Consider the following 17,378-nt stretch of genomic DNA (forward strand, 5'->3'; position numbering starts at 1 on the left):
AAACTTGTTACTTCTCAGAGGGAAATATTTTGTGCATTCGAACTGATTTTGTCTTGGGAATCCAGGTGGTATCTAAAGTATTCAGCAACAAAGCTGTTAGAAAGGACATCAGTTCAGAATGAAAAATTACTGTCTCTGCAGAAACTAAGGCTGGTTCGATTTTAAGAAAAGCTACCTATTAAATTGAATTAGCTGCACGTTCTTTGCAAAATAGAGGATTTCAGCCAGGAAAGCATTTGGCCACGGTATCAGGCACATGATATTGCAAATAGTTATTGGCTTCTCATAGGGATGTGAGATGTGCTGGTTCGATATGAAATGACAAAGATGTCACTATGAAGATAGCGCTTTGCAGAATTGTTATGGCTCTTGATCTGTCAGTGGGACTGTTTCATTATATGTCACAATATAAAGTAGACTTTATTTTACATGGAATAGACCTGTTATATCAGCATCTCTATTATCTTTCAAGTGTCAGGAGATGCTGTTGGTGTTCTTTAAAGGACATCTCAGCTACACAGTTCCCATGGAAGGTTTCATGTTTTGTAAAGGGAATTTTTCTATTTAATAGAAGACAGCAATGCTTCTGAAAATTAAGGAAAAGTTTCCTTCTTCTTAGATCGGTGTAATATACTGTCTTTATCCTGAAGCAGGGAAAAAGAGGGGCTCTTCAGTCCCTAACATCTCTTCATAATTTCTTGCCCATGTAAGTTGTCTTTTTATATATATATAAAAGTAAGATTAAACAGAGATGTGGCACAAGAGCTGTAAAAATGTTTTCTTTTGGAAGAAAACATAAAGTCCCAAAGTGAAATCCTGTAACTATTGTATAATTATTATGTGAACAATTTCTTACGAAGCAGGGTTGGTTTTTGTTTGTTTGTGTTTTTTTTTTTTTTTGTGTGTGTGTGTGTGTTTTTCCTGATGTCTCATGTCTAAAGGAAAGACAAGTAACAAACAGACAGTCAAATGTAGCTCACCATTGTTAACTGAGTGTTGGTTGGTTTATTCCTCTGTATTCATTTAAAAGTATCTATGGGTCTAAAAATCTTTGCAAAAGTTAATCATGAATGATGATAATTTTTGTGATGGATGATAGGGTAATATTATTATTTTATTTTACTTTGCTTAGCTTTGTTTCAGGGAGTGCATTTTACATCTTTCTAATTTTTCTGTTTTAAACTCATTCGATTACTCAGTCAAGAAATTTAAAGTTAGTGACTGGCAACTTCTATGAGTGACACCTAGCAAGTATTTGTAGTGGGAGTATAACATTGGTAACAACAGGCAAGGAGGGGTGGGAATAAATCATTCAAGGGAAATGTTGCAATCCTAAATGGAAGAAAGGATATTAGAGAGAAAAAAAAAAAAAAAAGCCTACAGAGAACAGTGGAATTTATATGTCCCAAAAGGCTGTATTTTGAAGGTGAAGGACCATCAGATTTAACTAATAATAATTATCAAAAAAAAACACAATCATACAGTTAGAGGGAAATTAAAACTGATACAGATGGTCCTTTAGTCATAAAATAAAATGGGATCTTTATGCTTTGACAATGCAGATGAGATTAGAGATGATCAAGATATTACCCCTGAACTAAAGGAATACATTAGCTAAGTTTTCAGTAGGAGTGATAAGGTGAAGCATGAGGATGGAAACAAGATAACTAGTGGAAATGGAAATAACTATATCCAAAGAAAACGGAAATTAATTCAGTCATAATAAGGATGAAGGGGAGATAGACAATTTCCATTCCAGAATACAGAAATTATGATGAAGTTGCACTTCATAAAAAAAAAAAAAAAAAAAAAAAAAAAAAAAAAAAACAGGACATGGTTTTATATGATAGGGAGGTAGCAAATGTAACAAATGTACTTATTTTAAGAATCAGAACTGAGGCAGGAAACTATTAATCTGTTGTTTTGACTTAAAAACAACAAGACGCCTGGAAACAAACATTTCAACACTTTGACGGAAAGCGGAAAATAGGATTATCTGATTAACTGATTGTTCAAGACCTTATTGTTTGTATACAGAATAGAAAATAAACTTTAAAAGTATGAGACCCATGCTAGAAGGTTGACCTGCATTTTCCAGATGAGAGTATGACTCTTACCTCTACTACCATCAGCATGAAATTTCTTAGAAAATATTTCATGATCTAAGTAATGCATTCTTTCATGCACACATTCTCCCTGAGGCAATCATCCCTATGTCTTTTAAACTATTTTAGACTAAAAGAGAAATAGGGAATTAATACAGGTACATTTACAACTTGTTCTACTAGCTTGTAACTGTAAAATATAACTTAGTTTTACAATTTACTACTGTAATTGATTAATTAATAAAATATATACTTTTTCTCATTCTTAATTCATATCCTTTCCTGCAACTGTAGTATAAACCTTTCCTGAAACTGTAGTATAAACCACACAAAAGTGATTTTTACTTTTTTTTTTTTTTTCCCTCAAAAAAGGTCTTTCCAATTATACACAGAATAATTAACATATTTGTAATATTGAGCAGAGAGCAAGTCAGTCACGGTCCTTTAAAAATGAACATAGATGAATTTACTGATGTGAAAGTTACTCTAGCAAATACTTTTCCATTTTTGTTTCCCTAATTTTTTGACTAAATTTCACACTTTTTCTGTGCAGAGAGCTTTAATTTTCTTTAGAAAGAGGAAAACGGGAGTGCCCTGTTTGTGAATATATTAATGTTGTTTTTTCCCTCATAGCTTACAAATATTTTGCTGGTTTTCCTTCAGTTATACGTTACACCCTTCAGTGATACATTACACCTTTCTGTTTTATGGAGACTATTATTCATCCACTTTTTCTCAGAAATTAAGGATTATCTAGTTAGAACAAAAGAAAATGTTTGCTTAGCAGTTTTATCTATGCAATTATCTGCTTACAGAGCTTCATGCTATCCAAGTTCTTTGACATATTTGGTGTCCTACTTTGACGTATATGGTATCAAACACATGGAGAGTGCTATGTCTCCCACCATATGAATACTTCCCTTAGGTTCTGCAGTGTATCTCATTCCAGAGCTATTCATTTAACCATAATATTTGCTTTAAGCTCTTGCTAAGCTTAAACATGTGCCACTGCAGTGAAACATTTTCAGTTGACCTTAAAGTGTATCCATCTTTAAAATTTGCTTTTTGAAAGATGTCATATTTTATCTCTAATTGTAAACAGTGATAATGTAGTTCAAAGTCAGCCTGAATCTTGAAACTGTAAAACTTGTGAACATCCATCTCCAGTGCACCATGCAAAGCTCAGATTGTGATGGGGACACCACCTGTCCGTAGAAGATTAATGATATGGTGGTATTGCTTTAGAACTGTCAATTTACTAAATGGTGGATTCATAAAGGCCCATAACTGATATATGGCAGAATTGAATATTTCATTCCAATAGTATAAACTAGCAGCAGAGCAATGTCTATTAAGTTAGACTCATTGCAGACTAGCACTGCCATACACTTTCACTATAGTCACAACACTTGTATTCATTTCAGTTTTCTACTCAATTTTATTACCCTTCGGCACCTGCTGTTTTTCAAACAAAAATTTGTTGTGAAATAATCCATGTCCTCCTGAGCACTGTCTTTATTCTTCCCCCTCCACAGTTGCACAACTTTTCACTCCTCGCCATGTTTAGAGATTTTCAAAAACGGCTGAAAAGGACTGCTGGAAGTGGGGAGAACTGATTAGCACAATCTTTCTAATGGTGATGTGACTGGGGGATCTATGTAATTTCAAGATAGGGATGTGATCATACACACGTTAGGGAGAATCAAGCTGATGTGGCTACAAAAATTGCAAGTGCAGTTGCAGCTGTTTATTTTGTGTCTTGCTGTTTTTTTCTAACATGGTGAAGATTGACTTTAAAAATCCTTAAATTAAATAAAAAAAATCTCTGACAACATGAGTGCTGTATCATCACCTCTTAGTTCATAAAGGTAGATAAATATCCAAACATTCGTTTGTGCTCCCTTTAAATTACTATGATGTGTTATTTTTTCATTAAAGACAATGCAGTTATTTAAATTTGAAGTCAGGTTCATGACTCCATTTCAGAGGATGTTAACATTGAAAAAAATCAATACATAATCAAGATTATACAATCCCACTATACCAACCTTCTGATGAAAATGCAATAGGAGATGGTAATTGTGTTGATTAGCAGTGTTCATAGACCATGACTGCAGAAAGTGTGTGCAAAGGATGAAGAAACCATACACATGGCGGAGGACCAATGCCCCAGGTCCCCGTCATTCTTGAATGTTGTAAGTTTATCCTGCAGCCTAAAACAATTTCTTTTGTATATCAGGGGCTGATTGCCCTAGAAAGAGACTAGCCAAATGCCTCTGTTTGTTTCCTGAAGCCAGGTCCAAATTTATGTTTGTTTGCTTTTTGTGTTTTGTGTTTTTTTTTTCTTCATTACATTTCAAAGTTGGTCCAAAAATTCCCTGCATCCCACTCACATGTTTTCCAATCTTATTCAGCTGTTTGCCCAAGGCCACCATATACAATGTCATAATTTCATCCCCTGCTTGCATAGCTATTCCCCCTTGTATTCCATGAGGTCTTCCGTATAAGATTTCAAAAGGACTCAACCCTTCCTTCAGTCTCGGTTTCCCTATTTTACAATTTGTTGTTTGATTAAGTGGTTCATTTTTTCTAAGTATGTAGTTGCCAGTCTATACCCAGACAGCGGCTAGTTTGTTGCACCACCCTTGAGATAAAGTGTGACCCCCTGTCAGAAGATATAACCAAGGGGATCCCAAAACATGGTATTTTTGCTTGTATCTTAGTTACCTCCTGAGCCTTGGCTGTTCTAGTTGGGAATGCTTCTGGCCTGAAAATGTGTCAGTTAATATCAATAAATACTGATACCCCCCTTTTCTTGGGAGTTTGAAAAAAATAATTTACCACTGTTCAGAGCTTGATTCCTGTCTGTGGTTTACTTTTCAGCTCCCCAGCATGATTTATTCTGCTCTTCAACTACCATTCAATCTAATATCACAACTCTCTCATCCTTGATTTACATTAAACCTGTAGGTAACATTTTCTGTTTACATCTTGAAATATTCTACTTCATTTTCAAAAGTTTTTGTTAATGCCTGTTTTCTGTTCCTGGTACTAGTGCCAAAATCTGACTCTCTGATGCCCATTCTGCCACCCCTTTGGCTCCTGCATCAGCTAACCTATTTTGCCTTTCAGTATCAGTATCCCCTGCTTGATGTCCTTAATGTCAGCTGTAGTAGGCAGGTATACCACTTGGAGTAATTTCAGTATCTTTGTGCGTGTTTAATTGAGGAAGATAAAATCATTTCTCCTTCCAATTTGCCCTGTGTGCATGCACCACACCAAAGGCATATTTCAAATCTGTCCAAATGTTTACCAGCTCAAAAGGCCAGATCAAGGCGATGATTTCCACCTTTTGGGATAATGTTTGTTACTGCATATCCTGTGAGGCAAAGTCCCTGGCAGATGAAGCTGCTGCCATCTATATGCCAATCCTCCACATCTTCTAGGGGTGTATCCTTTAAGTCTGGTCAGCTGGAGTATACCATGTCCATGGTTTTGATACAATCATGAATAGGTGATCTGGAAACTCTGTTACTAAGGAAGGAGGCTGGGTTCACAGTACTAGTGCTGAAAAAAAAAAAAAAAAAAAAATTAGTAAACTAATAGTCCATTACGCACGTTCCTTTTCTTCTACAGTAGTTATCATTTGCATATTGCAACAGTGTCCCCTTTTCCCGAAGGGGTCTTTCAAACTTCACGATCACAGTTCCCAAATATGGAGGGGCTATTCTTGAACCCCTGTGGTAACACTGTCCAAGTAAGCTGAGTTTTCCATCCTCTATTAGGATTTTCCCATTCAAAGGCAAAGAGGTTCTGGCTTTCAGTTGCCACAGGCAGGCAGAAAAGGGCATCCTTTAAATCTAGTACCATGAACCAAACTTGACTGTTTATCTCATTTTGTAATTCCAATCATTTTTCCCAATTTAAATTTCAAACATTGTGAAAAAACACCTTTTCCTGTTGGCCAGTTGCTCCTATTACATTTACAGACTAATTAACACAGAGAAAGAAGCTCCCTTAGCCAACAAAAAATTCAAGCCTCTCTTTTCGTTCCCTAGCTTTATTTCAACTAGTGGACCTGCAATTAAAACTGGATGTTTGTTTTTAATTTCATCCTGAAACAAAACCAAATTTACACTTCACTGATTTCTTTTTAAGAGGGGAATCAAGTGAGAAACAGTTGTTTATCTTTTGTTTTGTAATATTTAGGTACAGAGGGACAAATAACCGATACTGAGAGATATAGAGATACTGTGTATTCACAGTATCTCTATAAAAAATCGTACTGGTAAGATATGTTTTCCCTTAGTCATTTATATATGATTAATATTTTCAGTGCCTAAAATGCAGGGGGGTGAAATGGACCCTTCAAATATTATATAGCAAAATATATACCAACTTATAGATAATCAAGTTGAGATGGCAATAATGACTGGACAATTCTAGATATATCCTAAAAATTGGAAAAAAAAGTTTTGTGTTTTCCTCATCTCATTCCTCCTTGCTACCTAAATGCCAGAATTCTGCCGGTATAAATCAGTATAACTCTGTGGATGTCTGTGAATCCAAATGTATGTTCATCAGTCTCATATGGAAAACATTGTCAGATATGTTCCTGAATTTTCTAGATATTTGCTACAGTCCTCATGCCAAAATTATTTTTAGTGGAAAGTAAAGCAAAGTAGTCCAAATATCAATATTGCTTTTTTGCAAACTGGAAGAATAAGGAAAAGTTATTAAACTTATAGAAGTTAATATATGTAGTGGTTACATTCTTCCTGAACAATATGACTTTAAAAACATAATAATTTCAGTTGCCTGTTTGACTATCATGAAAATACATATCAGGTGAAGAGACCTTGCTGCCTTGCTTATGAGCGCTTGCAGAGTGGCTATGGTGCTACCCAATGTTGTGCATTTGTTTTAAAAAATATGCCAAACAGAGAAATATTTATATTCATACTTTGGAGAAAGATGGCTGGAATGTTCTTACATTATTTCTTATTATTGCTGGATTTATTACAAGTGAATATTAAAAAATAAAATAAATAAAAAATACAATATGTTGAGGGGAGGGAGTAGGATGATAGCTTCTGGTATACAACATACAATTCCATCCATGCTGTAAGAGACCACATTAGACTTTGTGTAGGCTGGTGGCTGTTGTTGTGTTTTTTTTTTGTTGTTTGTTCGTTTGTTTGCTTGTTTTTTGCTGTTGTTTTGGAGATTTGTAGAATTAAAATCCATTCATTTTTCTGATAGTATTTAGACATATCTTTCTGAGCTGTATTCTCCAAACACCTTCAATTTATAATGTTAAAAAAAAATCTAAAAAGTCCACTTTCAATTTGAGCAATACAGTATTTTTTTCAATATTTATAATTTGAAAAAGGAAATAAAAAGTTGTAGTCCAATATGTTTCTGTGAATCCCAAGAAAAAGTGCAGAAAGAATAAAAACAAGGGTAAAGCCAATATAGTGAAGTGTTTAGGGGCGTGTTATAAAAGTAATAAACTTTCCTTTAATCACATAGTGCCATTTTCTCTCTCTCCATAACTGTGTAGGTTAGATGGCAAACATTTTCTGATTCATCTGATGATTCCTGTGGCTTAAAATGTGAATTATGTGAATTTAGTTACTTTTTCTCACACAAAACACCACAGGTCACCAGCATGATGAAACTAACACTTAGAGCAGAACTACTCACACTTTTTTTATGTGAACAAAATATTTGTATTATCTGTCAGCAAAGGAATGGTGTATTGTTACTGTGAAATAGCCAAAGAAAAAAATGTGGAGTGTAGAATTAATGAGTACATCCAGATATATAGCTTTGTTTTATGATATATCTGAGCACACAGGGAAAATGCTAAGGTCTTCAGGTATTACTGATTGGGGGGGGGGGGGGGGAAAAAGGTTTTTTCCCTTTTTTTTTTTTTGTATCAGAATTATCAGTAACTAATATTTTAATGTCTCTTTAAAGAAACAGCTGTGTTTTTTGTGTGTGTGTGTGTGTGGTTTTTTTTCTCTCTCAAGGAGAACTAGGTTAAAATCTTCTTAACTTTTCACTGATGAGATTTATTGATCTGCCTCACTGGTCCTGCTTTCATATCAATTACACTGAAAACTTTGTGTTGAGTACCACTGAAAATCAGTCTATGAGCTACTTAGTACTGAAAGCATTAGACCTTACTCAGGAACTTTTTGTTTCAAAGGTGTTCTTTGTGCTATATGTGTAAGAAATCATATTTAGAGCCACAGAGTAGAAATGAAAAGCTGCAAAGCTCTGACCTGCTTTGATAAAAATAAAATAAAAAAATAAAATAAAATAAAAAAAATACAGAGCTTTGCTCATTTTCTTCCTAAAGCTCTTATCAGCCCTAAAAGCTTTCAATCTACCTGAAGCTGCTAAAAAACATTAATATCTTTCAGGTTGTGCAATCAGCCCTGAGATTTAGTGCAACCTGGAAAGTATCAAAGTATCACATAGGGAGGATATTCTGTAATAATTCTTTAGTGATCTCCCACTAGATATTTGCCAGTTCTCCAAGCTATTCCCTGATGAACAACAGAAACTGAGAAAATACGTGTACAAAACTAGCACAGACACTGGTTCCTGGTTACCTTACAGGGAAAAAATAATCATGTTTTTTGTTTAAGAAAAGTTGACAAGTGGTTGGTTTTCAGAAGGTTGGCTTTGTTTGTTTGTTGGTTTGTTTTATTTCTTTGTTCCAGTTTGTCTAGGAACATACTGGAGGTTTCATATTCCTTGTGGGAAGATATCCCCCACAAAAGCTCTTAGCTGTTACGCAGCATTTGACAAAAAGCATAGTCAAAGCTACACCTGAGATTTAAACTCTGTTGAACAAACCCGCCCTGTTTCTTTTGCACTGGGTTTACATCTGACCTAGCTTCCTCCTGCTTGCTGATTTATCTGATTGCTGTCAGAATGTGGCCGTAATGTAGTTAGACTAATCAAAATATTTGGACCATTCGTTTTGTTTACTGTACAGCAATACAGCCATAAAAAGAATCTTGCCCTCTTTATTGCAGTGAGTTCCCAGCACAGAGCAAGCTCTGCAATTTTGTCAGAAGGTTGAATGTCTAACTGAAAGTGATAGACAGTACAGAGAATCTTTCCAAGGTATCTCTTTTCTGTGGCCTGAAGTGGACTGTAAGTACAGATTCAGACACTTTTATTCTGAAGAATTATTAGCTTTTTTCTTGAGTATAGCTATTTGTTTGGAGTTTGACTGCACATTAAACCTGACACCAAATAACACATGCCAGTTTCAGGTTCCTGCTGATTTTTAACAGCCATCAGAAACTCAGAGCTAGGGGATAGGTAGTAAATGATAGGTATGGCTATCAAATGATAGCAATTATTGCATTGTGAGGCATTTCTGATTCAGTGCGATGAGAAGAACATTAAATTAAATTCTCTCATTTTCATCTTTCTGAACTGTTTGACCAACCACAGATATGTATCAGAAAATTGCACTCAGGAGATAAGGAACTAGTACAACATAGGGACATGCCAGCAGTTTCTTAGAAAATAAGATTGGGGCAGAGGCATTTATTATTGTAAGGTATTATTGTAAAAAACCTTAAGGATTTTTTCTTAGCTGTCAAAGTTGCAGAAAAAGAGCTTAGATTTGAGCCCATCTAAGGTCACAAGGGTCAATTTTGTGGGCTTTATTTGCAAATAGTCTCATTTCCCAACTTGAAGTTTGGTGAATAACTCTGTCTTTACTCTGCTCAGTTCATGCTTTTAATTTTTCTGTTAAAATGCTGTGTGGAAAGGCTGTGATTTTTCTGCAAAACTGCTTGGAATAGAAACCTGATATTCCAAGTGGAAAGGAGGATATTTTTTAAGCTAATGAGCACAGAAAGCAGGGCTGAATCATGTAATTTTACTATAAAAAACAGTGGGTTTAATCTTTGTATATAAATGGTTAAAGTTAAGTGGTTTTGCGGAGTTAAGACCAAGATAAAATTGATCATTTTCCCAAATAACTTTAAGAGTGAACACTGAAAATAATTGTAAAGTTTATGGGAGCAAAAAAATCAGTATAGTCCCCACAGGGCTAGAGTTCTAGAGGTGAGAGGGTCATGACAGCAGAGATTTTGGCATTTGAACTCGTATATGTTTTGCTTATATTGAAATAATTTTAAAACAATCTGTGCCTCTGCCTCCTGTATACAATTTTTTATTTTTTTTCCAGTTTATGTGATTGGAAGTGAACAACAAAGTTTGAGACAATGCATTTTTTTAATTGTAAATTGTATTATGTGCTACAAATAGTATGTTTTCCATGCATAGGTGTTTGTCTATATTATATAGGTAAAAAATGCAAATTATTTGTATTTTGTCATTTTGTTTAGGTTCGAGCTGATGTGCAAATCTTAATCTCAGAAGGCTGTGTATTGTTCTGTGTGCTTAGGCTAGACTTGGACACACTTTCTTACTAGCTCCATGGGAAAAGTCCAGCTTGAAAGTGGGAGCTGGCTCACACACCAAACCTTGATCTTCAGACAGACAGCGTGAACACAACCTTTTGTAACCTCCTGAAAAGGCTGTTTTCACAGTCACAGGAAAGAATAAAGAAAGCACACTGGAGTATTTTTGTTATATTTTTCTAGTCCAACTCCCACTTTAGTAAAGAGAATTATTCCCTTGTGAATTGATGGAAGGATTTTTTTTTCCTTTCAGATTTGTCTTCTTGTCTGAGCAGTATATGGTACTGTTCTCTGCCTCTTGACTGAAGATATGTTTCTTTTTTTTTTGTTTTAACTCTAATATTTTCAGATAAAGTGGAATGAATTCTTTATCTGCCTATGTAGCAGCAAATACATTTAGGAATATTATAGGCTGATACTTTTCCAGAAATAATATAAATCTATTGGGAAAGCAGCTGTTGTATTGATACATGGGTGAATTTAATGTATTCATATTGTATTTTTGTTATATTCACCAATAGTCTTGTTCCCTGTTTCTCCTCTGCATTTTTCAGGAGTTTATTCCCATAGTAGAATCTTACGTGTTGTTGAAGGTATTTTTTGTTGTGGTGGCGGTGGTGGTGTTTTGTTTTATTTTAATATGTCCTGTCTGTAGTTCACCTGGTGTAATATCTCTTTATAGCAGAAGAAATTTAATTTTTTTTTTTTAATTTTACAGCTCTTGTGCCAGAGAAGAATCCAATTTTCTCTGAAATGGTATAGACTATGGCATGACTAGGTGAAATTACAGGCAAACCTGTGACTGCTTTAAAGCAAATAAACAAAGCTGGAAAATGCATAAGAATTACATGGTTGTGACCATGTATCAGTTCAGTTTGGACTTTTAGTACTCATAGTGATGTGTGTCGCAGGTCAAGCTGACCTCTTATGGTTTAATTCAGGCTTGTATTTTATTTTATTTTACTTTCTTCCTTCTACTCTATGTTTCCCAGAAGCCCAGGACAACACAAGCAGTTTGCATATACTAATACTTAAAATGCTAGTATTAGATACTTCTCTGAGCCACCAGAATAAGACAGTTATTTAATTGGCACATGCATTGAGTCTGTACCAACTATGCTCTGACATATCTGTAATTCCACATGTAGCTGTTAACTGTACCTGCTGAGATCACTTACTACTCTGAGGCTTTGTGCTGCAGAATCATTTTAATGCTGTGAGTTACATTTTAGGAATTAGAAGGGAAAATATAAATCAAATTACAGTAATAGAAAAGCTACTTAGGGGCGGGGGGGGAGGCTATCAGTTTATCAGTCTAGTCTCTGATTTTTTTTAATTTTTATTGTTGATGGTGGTAATCAGAGGAATTTATGTGCTGTGTTTGTATTTCTCCTGCTCTTAGTACATATAATGCAGTCATGATTCAGGGCATTGATTCGCTAATGTTATTCAAATTCAGATGCTTTGGAAGCATTCAAGTTTCTTTTCAGTTTAGTTGTTTTGTTTGTTTTGTTTTGTGTTACAAACAGCTGTTTGAGTTGACACAACAAAAATATGTGGAGAAAAATAAAGGCAGTACATGAAAGACTTTTATCATTATCCTTTCAGCATCTAATTGGCTGAAGTTGGAAACAAAAGCTATTCCCCTTTAGAAGAAAGAGAGTTAATTCACAAGGGCTATGCTGACTGTAGCTTTGCTTCTTCACGAATTGGTTGTCATCAATCATTTTTATTGCTAGCAATCCAAGTTGTGCATGTAGTAAATTAACTTCTTCTCAATCCTCTTTCACTGATCTTTTACCATGCTATCTAAATGCATAAAATGGGTATTAAGTAACACACAGTGTAATTTCCAAGCTGAATCCTTACACTTATATGAATATATCACTAATAAAACTAACTTGGTTATGTTCTGAATAAAGATGTTGATGTCTTAAATCATACTTCTGACACCATATCAGAAAACGAGTTGTTTTTTAAAAAGAATTAGAAAATAAGTTTGTATCCATTTCTCATACCATATAACAGAAAAAGACAGCTAGCATCTCTCTTTTTGGAGCACTGTCTGATTGCATTGGCATCTGAGCATACCGTATGTCCTTTTGGATACCCAGTGGCAATAAAAATAAGATATTCACCTACTTTGAAAGACAAAAGTAAAAAATAGCTCTCTCAAGTATCCAATTTCAAGGTCTTTGAAAATATTTCTGCATATTATAGACGTTTGATTTCTTTTCTGTCCCTAGGTACAAGAGACCTGCTTGTCACCTCTCCTGTCTCTGAAATACGATTTATGATGAAGATAAACGATTACAATAGCATTTGAAACCAGGTCAGTTCTCTCTTTCCAGTAAAGCCTTCCTATTCATCAAATATACAACTGTGTGTACAGTGCTATCACTGAATTTAGTGGAGTTGTTTATCTGTCTAGAATAAGGTAAAACTTTAAGCACTTAAGTAAAGTGAGCATCATATATGTGACATATATATTGTCATATGTATTGTCATACTGTAAATGGCAAAACTGTACATGGGAGTGAACCCTCCTAATGCTTTCTGAAGCTACCGTTTCATACTGGAACTGTGTAAAAACCGAGAGAGACTAGGAATTAGAGATTACTTTCAGCTCCCTTGCAAACCTCTCTCTCAGTGTGACTCAGGCTTTGCTCATCTGTTTTCCTTACCTCCACACATTAATCTCTGACAAAAAGACTGAAAAAATGAGAAACCTTCCCTTCTTCTCCAGTGAAAGTGAGAAAATTCATCTTCTCCCCCACCAAGTACTGAGATTACCTGAAACTGTTGAAGGAGCTTTACCTGTCCTCCATACAGCTCTGCTCTTGGGAGCTGCTGAAGGAAATGGTATTCCCTATAACCGCAGGCTCCTTTTCTCATTATCACAGACAGCAAAACTTGTCTTACAGGAATGAGCTATGACATGAGGTAACCTTAGCAATGAATTACTGTAACTTTTTCTCATCTAGGAATTTCTGTAAGCTTTTCTCTGTGTATTTCATGGAAAAGGTCATGCAGTAGGGAGATGACTGTACTGTGGAACAGCACTCACAGATTTTAAATTAATTTTATATTAAATTAATTCCTACTACCAAAATGGATTAGTCTGGTTAGCAGATGCACTTTCTTCTCTTTTAGCAATAAAGATAAAAAAAAAAAAAATGCATAGAAATCAACTCTTACTTTTCTTTGAGATACCAAAACCAATAGGCATGAAATGAAACAAACTAATGGTAGACCCTAAACAAATGAAGATTGGTGCTCATTAACAAGACAGGATCATTACCTTGGGAGGTCCGTGGTTCTTTGGTAGATGAGTATTGAGCTAATAGGGCTCAATATATTATGCCTGTTTTTCTCTGTACCATACAAAATTAACTTCTAAAGAAAATTCTGTTTTAAGTCCCTTTATAGTCCAAAAACTCAATCCAGAGGTACTTTCTTCATATTTTTCTTTTCAAAGTACAGTTATATATGAGGTTGATCAACTCCAGTTTGCAAGTCACCGATATTTGACTTCCTTTCTATCTTCTGCACAAGGGTCAACAGAGCACAGCTCTGATAAATGCACCTTTGCAAAGATAGGATGTTTGGAAATGTTGAGCTAGGTATTTTAGACAGCTTGATTATTAATAAGCACATTCTGTATAGGAGAGAGGCATACTTAATTTTACAAGAATCCATTTTAAATGAAAAAATAAAATACCTGTAAAGAAAAAAAATAATGTAGAATACACGGAAGTAATCATAGCTTCATTAATTTGGTAAGTTTTTCAAAGGAAGGGAAGATATTCTGTGATTTTTATATTCCAGTTACAATAATAGGAAAGCAAGGTCCTTCCTTTCTCTTGAATCTTCTGCTAGCTGTTTAGTTTTGTGTGAGCTCTCAGCTTAACCCTTTCCAAGATAATTATTTACAGCTTTCTGTGTGAATCTGTGTGTCTGTATTCAGTCTTACTGAATTATTGGAACAGACAGCTGGGGGCAATGACTGGGAATTTGCTTGAATTGCAGAGTTTGAAGCTCACATAGGAGGTCTTCTTTAAGTGCCCCTGAAGCTAAGGCATGCATTTGAAAAATGTTCAAGTAAGAGAGGCATCAGTGCTTCTGAAAGACATCTGCCCACGTAGTACCCAAATTTATAGTACGACTCCTATTCAGAAAGGTACTACCTGACTCCACACAAATCTGCTGTGCAGTTAGACTGCTGAAGTAGTTCTGATATTGCCAATCATCATAAATGAACACTATGAAAAATGTCTTAGGTGTGCTACACAGGGCACAGCCTTAACAGTTCAAATATTCATGGAAGAGAAACATGCACCAAAGGGTCCTAGCTACACAGACAACATCTCTGGCTGAGAACAAGTCTGAGCCAAAGTTTGTTGAAGGAAGGAAATATATTTTGATGCCTCTTATGCCAGAAATATCATAGATTATACATAGATGGATATAATATTACAGATGAATAGTATTCCAATAAATGCGTTTACTGTATTAGGCCAAGTTGTGGTTTTCATTTTTCTGCTTTTCATTATAAATGAATAATGTGAAATGACAAGTTTGTGTAACACATCACAATTGAATCATTGCCCGTGCCTGAGGCAGGGTAGTGATCTCACTTGCCCAAGTCACTACACAAGTCAACAGGGAGTCCAATCTTCACCAGCATGATTGGACTTGTCTTCTGGAATAAATTCATACTCATTTTCTCTGTTATACGTACTTAATCTGGAAGTTTCCTCTAATTGAAACATAGCTTCACGTCACTATTTTCTAAAATCCAAGAAGTCAAAGAGATAGTTTAATTGTAATTCCATGACTATTTATGCTAGTGAAGAATGTTTTAATGATAAATCTTTTTCAAACATAAGACCTTTAATCTTATTTCACTAGTACAGTGTTTTGTACACACAGTCAAATAAAAATCTTTTTTTTTTTTTTCCAGTTGATTAATTAGCTGACAAATATGCATGCATAGATGCTCTCATTTTCTCCAGAGCTTCAATTACACTCACTCAAAATCTTTGGTTTTCCATAAACTGTTAGTAGGAATAGCAAATCTTTACAATAATCCTTTGTTTTTGTCCATTCATAGTATGATTTATTTTTCATCAATCTTTGTATTAGTTCCTTTCCTTTCACCCAGATTTTATGAATAATAGAATAATGCTTAAGCTAAAGGTAAGTGAAAACAAAATACAATTAAGCATGGTAAAAGTTATGCATTCAGCAAAGACAAGAACACAGGAAATTTTACTACAGATCACTGCAGAACCAGGGTCCTTATTAACATGAATAGATGTCACTAAGGGTTTTTGAAATGGTAAATTATATTGAAATATTTGCATCAGAACTAGAAACCTGACGGACTTTCTAAATAGTGTTGTCCAGATAGTACTGTAAATACCAACGATGTGTTTGGAAAGTTAAATAAATTTAAAGATGCTGATGAAATATTTAGTGAGCACCCAACTGATAGCCTGTAATTGCTGCTGGGAGGAGTATTTTAACAGTCAAAAGTCAAGATCAGTTGTTTCTGTTCCACAGGCCCTAACAAAAATAAGGAGCTAAAATGATCAAATAGAGGACAATACTGAACTTTTATTTCCATTATAGATTTCATGCCTTGATGTACAGAAAGCCCATGTAAGATAGACATAGCCCAATTTAAAAAGGTTCTAGGAAATCCTGTGAATACAGAGATTGTTTTACAGTAAGAGTGCATGATCTGAAAACTGAATATAAACCTCACAATCTTTAAGTATTTGAAGATACAGTCCTAGAGCAGTAGAAAAAAAGTAAATTATTACAGCAATTAACTTTCTGATCTGTATTATAGTGCAACTCAAATCAACAGAAGTTAAAAATGACGTGGTGTTTTTTGTTGTTGTTTTCAATGAAATATACAAGCAGAAGCAGTCAACAAGTTTAGCAATGAATCATGCTCTGTTATGGATACAGAAATCATTCTGTCCTTTAGAAATGTATGCCTGACAAGTACAAAAAATAGTAATGTAGCACCTTGAGACAAATAATTTTTCTGGTGTTCATCTATTAAAATTGAACCAACTGGTCTTCAGATTCCAAACTTTTTCTTCAGGTAAATTGGTTAAAATAATTTTATGCAGCTTGTGTATAGTCACAATGACCCAAGTTGATATTAATCAGTGTCATTATACAAAAGCTAAATTATGTGATGATTATTTTATGAGACCAAACATATGTGTTACAAAAGCATACAATAGATTTATCTAGATAAGTAGCTTTTAAGAGGTAGGGCAATTAAAAAGAGAATGCTTTGCCCTGTGTTATCCAAGCAAAGTGATTTAAATTTAATATTCTACATTTCCTAGTGAGCATGAGGTTTATTTCTCAGGTTTATAGCTCACACTATAAAAGACCTTATGATTTCATGATGAAAGCAACAATTTAGCACTTCATGATAAGGTTATACACAAGTTCAGGATGGGATGAGGACTACTACATTGAAATACAGCCACAGTATTTATTTAGGCAAAATAATTATTGGACTGGAAAATGGTGTTGTATACTGGATTGCTGAATTGATTTGGCTTTTAAAGTGTTTCTCTAGAATTCCATTTTTTTCTTTATTTTTTAACCAAGATCAGTTCACAGCACAGCTACACAAATAATATGGCCCAATAAGAGATCAGTCAGGAGCAAAAAAAAACAGGTGGCTGAGACAAATGAGAGGGGCAATTATCATTCATTATTGTATTATTATTATTTTAAATCAAATTATTCTAGTACTTGAACATAAGTTCAAGTTTTATAA

General features: G+C 34.6%; 1 long non-coding RNA gene across 2 annotated transcripts in view; it reads left to right on the top strand.

The window, feature by feature from the left end:
• LOC118170082 overlaps positions 1-17,378 on the top strand; it is a 155,693-nt gene that overhangs the window by 129,105 nt on the left and 9,210 nt on the right. For both annotated transcript variants that reach the window (XR_004752482.1, XR_004752481.1), the window contains one exon: positions 12,811-12,896. This is a non-coding gene — a long non-coding RNA (uncharacterized LOC118170082). The remainder of the gene's footprint in view (positions 1-12,810; positions 12,897-17,378) is intronic.

This window comes from Oxyura jamaicensis, chromosome 7, assembly GCF_011077185.1.
Source record: "Oxyura jamaicensis isolate SHBP4307 breed ruddy duck chromosome 7, BPBGC_Ojam_1.0, whole genome shotgun sequence".
NCBI lineage: Eukaryota > Metazoa > Chordata > Aves > Anseriformes > Anatidae > Oxyura > Oxyura jamaicensis.